The 5,665-nt window shown below is 43.2% G+C and overlaps 1 pseudogene; it reads left to right on the forward strand.

Moving 5' to 3' along the window:
* The first annotated feature begins 419 nt into the window (after window positions 1–419).
* Window positions 420–5,136, forward strand: LOC141248960 (uncharacterized; annotated as a pseudogene).
* The last annotated feature ends 529 nt before the right edge of the window (window positions 5,137–5,665 follow it).

Below are 5,665 nucleotides of genomic sequence, written 5' to 3' on the forward strand. Positions count from 1 at the left end.
CCCGGATACACTTGTTTTGACTTGAATTCGGCGAGGTTTTAATTAGTAGAGCCCCGGGACCAAATCTTGTGAAAATTTGCAAATTGTTAGTTCAAGAGGTCTAGTTTAAAAGTCCAAAAGCTAGGTAGAAAGGCACGAGTCAATTTCGATTTAGCCTAAGCCCTAGTTAGTCATCCGGATAACCCTAGCATTCTACCGAGAGAGCCTTAGTTGTCAACTTGGCTAGTGTTTTAACCATAGAGCCCCGGAGTCAAATCCTTTGATTTTTGGTGTGCTTAACCTTTGGTTTCTATAATTTGTAAGTCTTGAATTGCAGACAAAAGGCACGAGTCGATTCCAAGAACGCCTAAGGAGAAGTTGCCTACCCGGCTACATTGAGTTCTAAGCTAATTTGACTTGTTGTTGTCTAGTGTGTTATCATGAACAATCCAGGTGATGGAGATTCTGTAAATGGCTCACAAAGAGGATCAAGGAGCCCTGTATGGCCGGTGGGAGAGACACCAACACATCAAAGCCACACTCATGAACCAGAGATGATGATCCACTTGAGGAACTTGACTGAGCAAGTCACTACACTTGCTGGAAGGATCAACACCATGGAGTATAGGATGGTCCAACAAGATCCACCACCACTGAGAATAACTACACACTTTGAAGTAGGAGAAGGATCAAGGAGACCCCTTCCACCTCAAGAAGATGTGTTACACAACCAAAGACAACAAGACCTTGAGTATCAAAGGACGTACCACATACCCACGCCCCCACCAAGAGGTAGAGTCACATAGGAGCCACCCTTGCCTCCTATAAGGACACCAAGAGAGGTACATCCTGGTTACAACCCTTACTTAAGGCAAGATGAGTTTGCTCATGAATTTCAGGAGGATACTAATGATGATTACACCATGTGGGGAAGGAGGCCTAGGAACATGCAAAGGCCAAGAGATGAGGATGGTCTAGGGAGGGTCAAGGTGACCATTCCTTCCTTTGAGGGAAGGTGTTATCCAGATGTGTACATGGAGTGGGAAGAGAAGATTGAACAAGTATGGATGTGCCACAACTTTCCAGAGGCAAGAAAGATCCAACTTGCAGACCTTGAGTTTCAAGGCTATGCCATGAAGTGGTGGAGTCATTTGGTGAAGGAAAGGAGGCTACATCATGAGCCACCTGTTGAGACATGGGACGAGATGAGGGCATTGCTAAGAGGAAGGTTCATTCCTACCCACTACTCCAGAGAGCTCAAGCAAAGACTTGAAACCATCAAACAAGGCTCTATGAGTGCAGAAGAGGCCTTTAATGCCATGCAAGTGGCTATGATCAAGGCGAACGTCCATGAAGATGAAGAGGCCACTATGGCTAGGTACCTCAGAATCCTACACCCTAGCCTAGCCTATGAGGTTGATATGTATCCCTACCACAACTCCACTGAGTTACTCCACAAGGCTATGCAAGTGGAGAAGAAGTTCAAAGCTAAGAATGCAAGCAACCTAAGAGGAAGTGGTGCCGGTTCTACTAGCACTTGGAAGAACCCTAGGAGTGCTCTTACACAGCCTACTTCTAGAGACCATGGTGCACACAAGGAGGCTCCAAGCAAGCCTCAAACAAGTTTAGCACCAAGGCCCCCAGGCCCCTTCTCTAACAACAAGGGAAGTACTACTCCTTCTAACTCTACTTTGAATCCTAGAACTAGTTCCATTGAATGCTTTAAGTGTAGAGACAAAGGTCATTATGCTAGAGATTGTCCTAATAAGAAAACTACGATCTTAAACCATCTAGGACAGTATGAGTCTGAAAGTGAACAAGAAAATGACCCTATTGATGAGCATGATAATGATGACCTAGGAGATGATAATAGAGATGAATATGAGTTTGAACAAGGAGATAGTTTGTTGTGTAAGAAAGTGTTGCATGCTAATACCCAAGAGGTAGAGGATAACCAGAGAGAAAACTTGTTTCATACTAGGTGTATAGTGAAGGATAAGGTTTGTGATGTGATAATAGATGGTGGTAATTATTGTAACATAGCTAGCACTGAGATGGTCAACAAGTTGAACCTTAGTACCTCCCATCACCCTAGGCCTTACAAACTGCATTGGATGAGTGAATGTGGTGAACTTAAAGTTTATAGACAATGTAAGATAGCTACGAAACTAGGAGCTTATGAGGAAACGGTCCTATGAGATGTCTTACCTATGAATGCATGCCATATCTTGTTAGGTAGACCATGGCAACATGATAACAAAGTGATCCATGATGGGTATACCAATAAGCATACATTTAATTTTCATGGAAAACAAGTTACTTTGGTGCCTATGACTCCTTTACAGATTAGTGAAGCTGCAGAAAAGAGGAGGGCAAAATAACAAGAGAGTTCCAAGAACAAGGCATGGAAGAAGGAGGAAACAAGTGAGAAAGTGGAGAAAAGAAGCCGGGCGAACAGACTTACTACACCGGGAAACAGACTTACTACACCGGGCACAGAGAGCAACAGGGCTCTTTTCTCTCAGCAAAGCAATTTTCTTGTAACCAAGGAGGAGATCATGGAGCAATGCTTGCCTCCAGACCTTAGGCTCATGAACCTTACCAAGGCCAATACCTTAGATACTGAAGAGGTATTAGAGGGACTCCCAAGGTGTATCTTAGATGTGTTGAAGGAATATGAAGATGTGTTTCCACAAGAATTGCCACATGGACTACCACCCATAAGAGGCATTGAACATCAGATTGATTTCATAACAGGATCCACAATCCCTAATAGGCCTGCATACAAGACTAATCCTACAGAGAGTAAGGATATAGAAGAGCAAGTTCAAGAGCTTTTGAGTAAGGGCTATGTGAGACAATCCATGAGTCCTTGTGCAGTACCAGTTTTACTTGTTCCTAAGAAAGAAGGTACTTGGAGAATGTGTTTAGATTGTAGGGCTATCAATAACATTACTATCAAATATAGACACCCTATAACTCGTCTGGATGACATGTTGGATGAACTACATGGGGCTACATGTTTCTCTAAGGTTGATTTGAAGAGTGGTTACCACCAGATTAGAATGAAGGAAGGTGATGAATGGAAGACTGCCTTCAAGACCAAGTTTGGTCTATAAGAGTGGTTAGTCATGCCCTTTGGACTGACCAATGCCCCCTCAACCTTCATGAGATTGATGAATCAGGTATTAAGAGCATTCATAGGCAAATTTGTGGTGGTATATTTTGATGACATCCTGATCTACTCCATGTCATTACAAGAGCATGTACTCCACCTCAGGGAAGTGTTATCCATACTTAAAACTCATTCCCTTAATGTTAACCTCAAGAAGTGTGATTTTTTCACTAATGAATTGACTTTTCTAGGTTTTGTGGTGAGCTCAAGAGGGTTGGAGGTGGAAAAGGAGAAGATTAGAGCAATCCGGGATTGGCCAACACCTACTAGTGTTACCCAGGTAAGGAGCTTCCAAGATCTAGCTAGCTTCTATAGGAGGTTCATGAGAGACTTCAGCACCATTGCTTCACCCTCACTGAGCTCACCAATAAGCATGTGCCATTCAAGTGGGAAGAACATCAAGAGAAGGCTTTCCAAGAGCTTAAGGAGCAACTTACCAAGGCACCCCTACTAGTGCTTCCTAACTTCACTAAACCTTTTGAGGTTGAGTGTGATGCTTCTGGGATATGTATTGGAGGAGTTCTAATGCAGGAGGGCAAGCCCATAACTTTCTTTAGTGAAAATCTCAAAGGTGCGTCTCTAAACTACTTAACCTATGATATGGAACTCTATGCATTGTTTAGGGTATTAAAGACTTGGCAACATTACCTTTGGCCCTCTGAATTCTTATTGCATACTGATCATGGGTCCCTTAAGCACTTTATGATCCAAGATAAGATTGATAGGAGACATGGTAGATGGATGGAATTCATAGAGACTTTCCCTTATATCATAAAATACAAGAAGGGGAAGGATAATGTAGTGGCTGATGCGCTCTCTAGGAGGCATGCCTTGCTCACTCATCTTGACTCAGGGGTCTTAGGCTTTGTCTATATCCAGGAGTTATATGAGACAAACATGGATTATGGGGTATTTTGGGAGGGACAAGACCTATGACATGCTGCATTCCCATTTTTATTGGCCACATATGTTAAGGGATGTTGAAAGCATGATCAAGAAGTGCTTAGAGTGCTTAAAGGCCAAGTCTAAGGCCAAGCCTCAAGGACTTTACACACCTCTACCCACGCCTACTGCCCCTTGGCTTGACATTAGCATGGATTTCATTGTGGGGTTGCCTAGGACAAGTAGAGGTAGAGATTCTATCTTTTTGGTGGTTGATAGGTTCAGTAAGATGGCACACTTCATTGCATGCCATAAGACTGATGATGCTAGTAATGTAGAAAATCTTTTCTTTAGGGAAGTGGTTAGGGTACATGGCTTGCCTAGGACCATTGTAAGTGATAGGGACACTAAGTTCCTAAGTCATTTATGGAGGACCTTATGGGGCAAGTTGGGAACAAAGCTCTTGTTCTCAACTTCAAGTCACCCACAAACTGATGGTCAAACTGAGGTGACTAATAGGACACTTGGTGCATTGCTTAGGGAAGTCATTAAGAAGAATCTCAAGGCTTGGGAGTACATGCTATCTCATGTTGAGTTTGCCTATAATAGGGTACTCATTCTAGCACAAACCTGAGCCCATTTATGTGTGTTTATGGTACTAACCCACTAACACCTTTTGATCTTAGTCCTTTGCCTAGCAAAGAGAAGTTTGAGTTTAGTGCAGCAAAACAGTTGAAGACATCAAGGAGCTGCATGAGAGGACTAGGATGAGGCTGGAGAAGCTTGCTATGGATGTGGCTTGGAGCAGGAACAAGCATAGGAAGAAGGTCACCTTCCAAGTTGGTGACCTTGTGTGGGTGCATTTGAGAAAGGAGAGGTTTCCTAACCTTAGGAGCTCCAAGCTCTCTCCTAGAGGGGTTGGTCCCTTCAAGGTGCTAAAGGTGGTTAGTGACAATGCTTATATCATTGACTTACCTGGGGAGTATGGAGTTAGCACTACATTCAATGTGGGAGACCTCACACTTTATGAAGAGATGCTTGATGACCAACATGATGATATGGAGTCCTTACTGCCTATGGAGGATGAAGGCTTGAGGTAAAGCCCTTTTCAAGAAGGGGAGGATGATGGAGGACCATCTAAGAAGCCTAAGGAAGGACCCCATGATGAGCCAAGCCCCGGACCCATGACAAGATCAAGGGATAAGAAGCTTAGAAGTGACCTTACAACCCTCATTGGCAAGGTAACTTCTGGTTTAGCTATGGATGAGCACAGGCTAATGTGGAGCCCCAAACCAGTTCTATGACTTAGAGGAGGTACCCTCCAGCATATTTGATGTTGTGGAAGTGACCAACAAAGGTCATCTATCTAACTAGATTTCCCTTCCAAAATTCAGTGTTTGTTGAAGTTGTTGTTTTGAACATTACCCGGGTACTTGTTTTGTGTGGGCCCTTAGCTCCTTGGTCACACATGATCTCAAGAGGATGTCTAAGGGTAAAATGGACTACTTTCCCTCTAGTTTCAGGTAGTAGAATGCCGGAACATGGTTCGGCTATTTAAGTTATAAATTTCAGTTTGTAAAGAAATTATGCCCGTTTTGAAGTTATTGCAAGTTTGTGTGTTTTCCTCTT

The sequence above is a fragment of the Phyllobates terribilis genome, unplaced genomic scaffold, assembly GCF_046119375.1.
Source record: "Phyllobates terribilis strain yellow unplaced genomic scaffold, ASM4611937v1 Scaffold_4180__1_contigs__length_64055, whole genome shotgun sequence".
Taxonomy (NCBI): domain Eukaryota; kingdom Metazoa; phylum Chordata; class Amphibia; order Anura; family Dendrobatidae; genus Phyllobates; species Phyllobates terribilis.